Genomic DNA, 10000 nt, shown 5'->3' with positions numbered 1-10000 from the left:
TTGTTTTTTAATCAATCTCCATTGTCATCATCAATTGTTTAAACTGTCAACATGCGTGCGAGAGGGTTTTCACTTATTGCTTTGCGTCAGCAATCATTCTTAAAAGTAGTAAACTGATCCGAGATGAGTAACAACTAAGATTTTTTAAAACTAAATCCCGTTATTGTAACGTGTCTGTTCTTGGTGTCATTAAACAGGTTGTCAATTGTTTCAATAGGTCGTTATCATTGAAACGTCACAATAAGTTGCAGAGTGTTCAATTTCCCAGCTGGGAGGCAAGGAGAGACACACAGCTCCACTAAAACCATAGTTAAACAAGATAATAACAGATCAGTCAATATGGATAGTTAACATGCTAATAACAGATCAGTCAAAATGGATAGTTAACATGCTAATAACAGATCAGTCAAAATGGATAGTTAAACAAGATAATAACAGATCAGTCAATATGGATAGTTAACATGCTAATAACAGATCAGTCAATATGGCTAGTTAACAAGCTTTTCAGGGGATAAACTAGACTCTGTCATTCAGTACACGCTTTCAGTTTGTTGTTGTCCTACCTGGATAAAATGTTTGCTCGCTAGCGTAACTTCCTTTCATGGTCAACGATACGCCACGCCGGCTAGTTAACATTAGCCTACTACATCTAGTTACATATTGAACTTCCCTCCTCTCAGGCCAGCTAGTTAACATTAGCCTTCTACATCTAGTTACATATTGAACTTCCCTCCTCTCAGGCCAGCTAGTTAACATTAGCCTACTACATCTAGTTACATATTGAACTTCCCTCCTCTCAGGCCAGCTAGTTAACATTAGCCTACTACATCTAGTTACATATTGAACTTCCCTCCTCTCAGGCCAGGGACACAACAATGTATGAATTAATGGTTGGATCAGAATCCCCGTTATAATCATTGGCGAGAACGGAGAATTAAGTAAAACCACAAGTCCAAATCCCTCTGTACTTCCATGGCTAATTTAGAAAAGGGACAATTTTAGCTAGCTAGCTAGCCACTTGAGGACAACAATGCAACAATAAAAAAAATTCCCCCCCGTTTGGCTTGTGATGTTATTGGTGTGAAGCCAAATCTAAACTGGCTTCCTTTTGACACTTTTTTTTGGTGCTCCAGGACCAATCACAGCTGAGCTCACTCAGTTTAGCTCAAAGCTGATTGGCTATTATTTGTTTTTAAAATGATCAAGGCAGTCCAAAATTCTCAGTGGCTTCTCTTGCACTCAATGCTACGGGCAACAAAAACGTCATACTCTTTCTGACCAGACAGCATCAGATGGATACGCTAGACATACTGAGATAGAGGGGCGATGTTTTGTTCACTCGGATGCTTCAAACAGTGAGATACATTCGGCCTCAAATTGAAATACATTTATGAAACAGAGATCATTTATTTTGTATGTTTTTTTTCTTGGGACATTTTTTTTGCGGAAGTCTGGGTTCCCTTGGCAACCATGAATACACGCCTGCCGTAGCCGGCTGGGGCGAAGGTCACTGTCTACCGGTGTACGGCTAGCTAGCTACCGTTGCCGCCCCCCACCCTTGCTTCTGTGGGGTTTATGCCCGACAGGCGGGGGCGAAGGTCACTGTCTACCGGTGTACGGCTAGTTAGCTACCGTTGCCGCCCCCCACCCTTGCTTCTGTGGGGTTTATCAGCGGCTGGCATCCAATGTTATTGTGCATTACTGCCACCTATTGTACTGGAGCGGCCCCGCCTCCACCTGTCCTAGCTTAATAATGGACCAATAGAAAGGTTCCTGATGCAGGAACGCCCACATGCAGGAACGCCCCAAACTGTGGGCTGCACCCTTCTCTTCCTCTTCTCCTAGCAGTTAAATCAAACATATTGTGGCATTTTATTGAAAACAACCAATACAACAATGAGGAACAGTTATTGGCACCCCAATTGAACGCCACTTACATCTTTTGCCTTGTGTGTCCATGTCTCAGTTGTCAGAGTTCCTCTGTGAAGATGGGAGAAACTTCTAGAAGGACAACCATCTCTGACATGTTTTATATATAAAGGGTCTGAATCCTTTTTTTTATTTTTTATACATTGATGAGAAACTTTTTTAAAAAAAATACATTTTAGAATAAGGCTGTAACATAACAATATTTGGAAAAAGTCAAGTGGTCTGAATGCACTGTATGTATATAAAAAAAAAAAACTTCTTTAACCCCGTCTCCTCCCACTTCATCTACATGTCTCCTCCCACTTCATCTACATGTCTCCTCCCACTTCATCTACATGTCTCCTCCCACTTCATCTACATGTCTCCTCCCACTTCATCTACATGTCTCCTCCCACTTCATCTACATGTCTCCTCCCACTTCATCTACATGTCTCCTCCCACTTCATCTACATGTCTCCTCCCACTTCATCTACATGTCTCCTCCCACTTCATCTACATGTCTCCTCCCACTTCATCTACATGCCTCCTCCCACTTCATATACATGTCTCCTCCCACTTCATCTACATGCCTCCTCCCACTTCATCTACATGTCTCCTCCCACTTCATCTACATGCCTCCTCCCACTTCATCTACATGTCTCCTCCCACTTCATCTACATGTCTCCTCCCACTTCATCTACACTGATTGAAGTGGATTTAACAAGTGACATCAATAAGGGATCATAGCTTTCACCTGGATTCACCTGGTCAGTCAGTCTATGTCATGGAAAGAGCAGGTGTTCATAATGTTTTGTACACTCAGAGTATATTATACAGTTGATGTCGGATTATTATTTCACTTCCATATTATTCAAATCAATCCCAGAACAGCAGCAAAGGACCTTGTGAAGATGCCGGAGGAAACAGGTACAAAAGTGTCTATATCCACAGTAAAACCAGTCCTATATCAACATAACCTGAAAGGCCGCTCAGCAAGGAAGATTCCACTGCTCCAAAACCACCATAAAAAAGCCAGACTACGGTTTGCAACTGCACATGGGGACAAAGATTGTACTTTTTGGAGAAATGTCCTCTGGTCTGATTAAACAAAACTGTTTGGCCATAATGACCATCGTTATGTTTGGAGGAAAAAGGGGGAGGCTTGCAAGCCGAAGAACACCATCCCAACCGTGAAGCACGGGGGTGGCAGCATCATGTTGTGGGGGTGCTTTGCTGCAGGAGGGACTGGTGCACTGTCTTCCAAATGGAGGAAAATTATGTGGATGTATTGTAAGTACAATCCCAAGACATCGGTCAGGAAGTTAAAGCTTGGTCACAAATGGGTCTTCCAAATGGACAATGACCCCAAGCATACTTCCAAAGTTGTGGCAAAATGTCTTAAGGACAACAAAGTCAAGGTATTGGAGTGGCCATCACAAAGCCCTGACCTCGATCCCATAGAAAATTTGTGGGCAGAACTGAAAAAGTGTGTGCGAGCAAGGAGGCCTACAAACCTGACTCAGTTACAACAGCTCTGTTAGGAGGAATGGGCCAAAATTCACACAACTGATTGTGAGAAGCTTGTGGAAGGCTACCTGAACCATTTGACCCAAATTAAACAATTTAAAGGCAATGCTGCCAAATACTAATTGAGTGTATGTAAACTTCTGACCCACTGGGAATGTGATGAAAGAAATAAAAGATGAAGTAAATCATTATCTCTACTATTATTCTGACATTTCACGTTCTTAAAATAAAGTGGTGATCCTAACTGACCTAAGACAGGAAATTGTTACCAGGATTAAATGTTAGGAATTGTGAAAAAACTCAAATGTATTTGAGTTCAATTCTATTTGGCTACGGTGTATGTAAACTTCCGTCTTCAACTGTATGTATGTATATATATATATATATATATATTTACCCACAAAAAATATGAGGGATTGGAATGCAGACAATTACATTGATGGAAGCGACAATCTATCTGCAATATAAATCTGATCCGACCCTAAACCCCCCACCCCTGCGATTCCTCGGCAGAATGTGACTGATACTTGAACTGTATAGCCTATAATGTTGATCATCCACAGAGCGGGTTGTCAAGGTGGACAGCGAGGTCACGGGGTCGCCTGCGACATCGACAGGTAAGTGACAGAAGAACCTGATTCTCCTTACCGCTACAGCCGACAATGACATTCTACTACCGCTATGACATTATTCATTACCGCTACAGGTGACAAGGACATTCTACTACCGCTATGACATTATTCATTACCGCTACAGGTGACATTCTACTACCGCTATGACATTATTCATTACCGCTACAGGTGACAAGGACATTCTACTACCGCTATGACATTATTCATTACCGCTACAGGCGACATTCTACTACCGCTTCGACATTATTCATTACCACTACAGGTGACATTCTACTACCGCTATGACATTATTCATTACCGCTACAGGTGACATTCTACTACCGCTATGACATTATTCATTACCACTACAGGCAACAAGGACATTCTACTACCGCTATGACATTATTCATTACCGCTACAGGTGACATTCTACTACCGCTATGACATTATTCATTACCGCTACAGGTGACATTCTACTACCGCTATGACATTATTCATTACCGCTACAGGTGACATTCTACTACCGCTATGACATTATTCATTACCGCTACAGGCAACAAGGACATTCTACTACCGCTATGACATTTTTCATTACCCCTACAGGTGACAAGGACATTCTACTACCGCTATAAACATTATTCATTACCGCTACAGGTGACAAGGACATTCTACTACCGCTATGACATTATTCATTACCGCTACAGGTGACAAGGACATTCTACTACCGCTATGAGATTATTCATTACCGCTACAGGCAACAAGGACATTCTACTACCGCTATGACATTATTCATTACCGCTACAGGTGACAAGGACATTCTACTACCGCTATGACATTATTCATTACCGCTACAGGCGACATTCTACTACCGCTATGACATTATTCATTACCGCTACAGGTGACAAGGACATTCTACTACCGCTATGACATTATTCATTACTGCTACAGGTGACATTCTACTACCGCTAGGACATTATTCATTACCGCTACAGGTGACATTCTACTACCGCAATGACATTATCCATTACCGCTACAGGTGACATTCTACTACCACTATGACATTATTCATTACCGCTACAGGTGACAAGGACATTCTACTACCGCTATGACATTATTCATTACCGCTACAGGTGACATTCTACTACCGCTATGACATTATTCATTACCGCTACAGGCAACAAGGACATTCTACTACCGCTATGACATTATTCATTACCGCTACAGGTGATATTCTACTACCGCTATGACATTATTCATTACCGCTACAGGTGACATTCTACTACTGCTATGACATTATTCATTACCGCTACAGGTGACATTCTACTACCGCTATGACATTATTCATTACCGCTACAGGCGACATTCTACTACCGCTATGACATTATTCATTACCGCTACAGGTGACATTCTACTACCGCTATGACATTATTCATTACCGCTACAGGTGACATTCTACTACCGCTATGCCATTATTCATTACCGCTACAGGTGACATTCTACTACCTCTATGACATTATTCATTACCGCTACAGGTGACATTCTACTACCGCGATGACATTATTCATTACCGCTACAGGTGACATTCTACTACCGCTATGCCATTATTCATTACCGCTACAGGTGACATTCTACTACCACTATGACATTATTCATTACCGCTACAGGTGACATTCTACTACCGCGATGACATTATTCATTACCGCTACAGGTGACATTCTACTACCGCGATGACATTATTCATTACTGCTACAGGTGACAAGGACATTCTACTACCGCTATGACATTATTCATTACCGCTACAGGTGACAAGGACATTCTACTACCGCTATGACATTATTCATTACCGCTACAGGTGACAGGGACATTCTACTACCGCTATGACATTATTCATTACCGCTACAGGTGACATTCTACTACTGCTATGACATTATTCATTACCGCTACAGGTGACATTCTACTACCGCTATGACATTATTCATTACCGCTACAGGCGACATTCTACTACCGCTATGACATTATTCATTACCGCTACAGGTGACATTCTACTACCGCTATGACATTATTCATTACCGCTACAGGTGACATTCTACTACCGCTATGACATTATTAATTACCGCTACAGGTGACATTCTACTACCACTATGACATTATTCATTACCGCTACAGGCGACATTCTACTACCGCTATGACATTATTCATTACCGCTACAGGTGACATTCTACTACCGCTATGACATTATTCATTACCGCTACAGGTGACATTCTACTACCACTATGACATTATTCATTACCGCTACAGGTGACATTCTACTACCGCGATGACATTATTCATTACCGCTACAGGTGACATTCTACTACCGCGATGACATTATTCATTACCGCTACAGGTGACAAGGACATTCTACTACCGCTATGACATTATTCATTACCGCTACAGGTGACAAGGACATTCTACTACCGCTATGACATTATTCATTACCGCTACAGATGACATTCTACTACCGCTATGACATTATTCATTACCGCTACAGGTGACATTCTACTACCGCTATGACATTATTCATTACCGCTACAGGCGACAAGGACATTCTACTACCGCGATGACATTATTCATTACCGCTACAGGTGACATTCTACTACCGCGATGACATTATTCATTACCGCTACAGGTGACAAGGACATTCTACTACCGCTATGACATTATTCATTACCGCTACAGGTGACAAGGACATTCTACTACCGCTATGACATTATTCATTACCGCTACAGGTGACATTCTACTACCGCTATGACATTATTCATTACCGCTACAGGTGACATTCTACTACCGCTATGACATTATTCATTACCGCTACAGGCGACAAGGACATTCTACTACCGCTATGACATTATTCATTACCGCTACAGGTGACAAGGACATTCTACTACCGCTATGACATTATTCATTACCGCTACAGGCGACAAGGACATTCTACTACCGCTATGACATTATTCATTACCGCTACAGGCGACATTCTACTACCACTATGACATTATTCATTACCGCTACAGGTGACATTCTACTACCGCTATGACATTATTCATTACCGCTACAGGTGACATTCTACTACCGCTATGACATTATTAATTACCGCTACAGGTGACATTCTACTACCACTATGACATTATTCATTACCGCTACAGGCGACATTCTACTACCGCTATGACATTATTCATTACCGCTACAGGTGACATTCTACTACCGCTATGACATTATTCATTACCGCTACAGGTGACATTCTACTACCACTATGACATTATTCATTACCGCTACAGGTGACATTCTACTACCGCGATGACATTATTCATTACCGCTACAGGTGACATTCTACTACCGCGATGACATTATTCATTACCGCTACAGGTGACAAGGACATTCTACTACCGCTATGACATTATTCATTACCGCTACAGGTGACAAGGACATTCTACTACCGCTATGACATTATTCATTACCGCTACAGATGACATTCTACTACCGCTATGACATTATTCATTACCGCTACAGGTGACATTCTACTACCGCTATGACATTATTCATTACCGCTACAGGCGACAAGGACATTCTACTACCGCGATGACATTATTCATTACCGCTACAGGTGACATTCTACTACCGCGATGACATTATTCATTACCGCTACAGGTGACAAGGACATTCTACTACCGCTATGACATTATTCATTACCGCTACAGGTGACAAGGACATTCTACTACCGCTATGACATTATTCATTACCGCTACAGGTGACATTCTACTACCGCTATGACATTATTCATTACCGCTACAGGTGACATTCTACTACCGCTATGACATTATTCATTACCGCTACAGGCGACAAGGACATTCTACTACCGCTATGACATTATTCATTACCGCTACAGGCGACAAGGACATTCTACTACCGCTATGACATTATTCATTACCGCTACAGGCGACAAGGACATTCTACTACCGCTATGACATTATTCATTACCGCTACAGGCGACATTCTACTACCACTATGACATTATTCATTACCGCTACAGGTGACATTCTACTACCGCTATGACATTATTCATTACCGCTACAGGTGACATTCTACTACCGCTATGACATTATTCATTACCGCTACAGGTGACAAGGACATTCTACTTGACATTATTGATGCAGTTCTGTTTACATGGTTTACATGTTGTCAATAATGCCTTTATATTTATCCTGTTAATACTGAAACCATTATAGATTTGAAAATTGTAAATCATTTTTATTCCAGCCCTGATAGAGAGCTATGCTGAGCCTGATGTCTATGGGTAAGAATCTGTAAGGTAAGACTCTTGTGTTGTGTGAATCTGGTAGACTAGAACCATGTTTACAGTTCACTGTTCCAGTCTAGGTATATAAAGGTTATATATATATATTAGGCATTCGGAAAGCATTGAAACCCCTTGACTTTTTCCACATTTTGTTTCAGCCTTATTCCATTATAAAAAATAAAAATAAAATCCTTATCAATCTACACACAATACCCCATAATGACAGAGTTCAGGTGCGTCCTGTTTCCATTGATCATCCTTGAGATGTTTCTACAACTTGGAGTCAACCTGTGGTAAATTCAATTCATTGGACATGATTTGGAAAGGCACACACCTGTCTATATAAAGTCCCACAGTTGACAGTGCATGTCAGAGCAAAAACCAAGCCATGAGGTCGAAGGAATTGTCCGTAGAGCTCCAAGACGGGATTGTATCGAGTCACAGATCTGGGGAAGGGTACCAAAACATTTCTGCAGTACTGAAGGTCTCCAAGGACACAGTGGCCTCCATCATTCTTAAATGGAGGAAGTTTGGAACCACCAAGACTCTTCCTAGAGCTGGCCGCCCGGCCAAACTGAGCAAGGAAGGTGAGGTGACCAATAACCCGATGGTCACTCTGACAGAGCTCCAGAGTTCCTCTGTGGAGATGGGAGAACCTTCCAGAAGGACAACCATCTCTGCAGCACTCAACCAATCAGGTCTTTATGGTAGAGTGGCCAGACAGAAGCCACTCCTCAGTAAAAGGCACATGATAGCCTGCTTGGAGATTGTCAAAAGGCACCTAAAGGAGTCAGACCATGAGAAACAAGATTATCTGGTCTGATGAAATCAAGATTGAACTCTTTAGCTTGAATGGCAAGCATCACGTCTGGAGGAAACCTGGCACCATCCCTACGGTGAAGCATGGTGGTGGCAGCATCATGCTGTGGGGATGTTTTTCAGCGGCAGGGGACCGGGAGACTAGTCAGGATCAAGGGAAAGATGAACGGAGCAAAGTACAGAGAGATCCTTGATGAAAACCTGCTCCAGAGCACTCAGGACCTCAGACTGGGGTAAAGGTTCACCTTCCAACAGGACAACAACCCTAAGCACACAGCCAAGACAACGTAGGAGTGGCTTCGGGACAAGTCTCTGAATGTCCTTGAGTGGCCCAGCCAGAGCCCGGACTTGAACCCGATCGAACATCTCTGGAGAGACCTGAAAATAGCTGTGCAGCGATGCTCCCCATCCAACCTGACAGAGCTTGGGAGGATCTGCAGAGACGAATGGGAGAAACTCCCCAAATACAGGTGTGCCGAGCTTGTAGCGTCATACCCAAGAAGACTCGATGCTGTAATCGCTGCCAAAGGTGCTTCAACAAAGTATTGAGTAACTAACGGGTCTGAATACTGATGTAAATGTAATATTTCAGTTTCTTTTTAAATACATTTAAAAAAAATGTCTAAACCTGTTTGTTATTATGTGTAGATTGATGAGGGGGAAAAAATATTTAATCGATTTTAGAATAAGGCTGTGACGTAACAAAATGTGGAATAAGTAATGGGGTCTCGATACTTTCAGAATGCACTATATAGGATTATCTCACACCTCCCCCTTCTCTCACACCTCCCCCTTCTCTCAC

General features: G+C 42.2%; 1 long non-coding RNA gene across 1 annotated transcript in view; it reads left to right on the top strand.

Annotated features, from left to right (window-relative positions):
• Positions 1-8422, top strand: part of LOC116353906 (uncharacterized) — an 8792-nt gene extending 370 nt beyond the window's left edge. Inside the window, exons 2-3 of the long non-coding RNA XR_004203272.1 lie at positions 3999-4052; positions 8340-8422. This is a non-coding gene — a long non-coding RNA (uncharacterized LOC116353906). The remainder of the gene's footprint in view (positions 1-3998; positions 4053-8339) is intronic.
• The last annotated feature ends 1578 nt before the right edge of the window (positions 8423-10000 follow it).

The sequence above is a fragment of the Oncorhynchus kisutch genome, linkage group LG16 (assembly GCF_002021735.2).
Source record: "Oncorhynchus kisutch isolate 150728-3 linkage group LG16, Okis_V2, whole genome shotgun sequence".
In the NCBI taxonomy this organism is placed as follows: Eukaryota; Metazoa; Chordata; class Actinopteri; order Salmoniformes; family Salmonidae; genus Oncorhynchus; species Oncorhynchus kisutch.
Note: the sequence above shows the minus strand (reverse complement) of the source record. Positions and strands in the feature narration are given on the sequence as shown.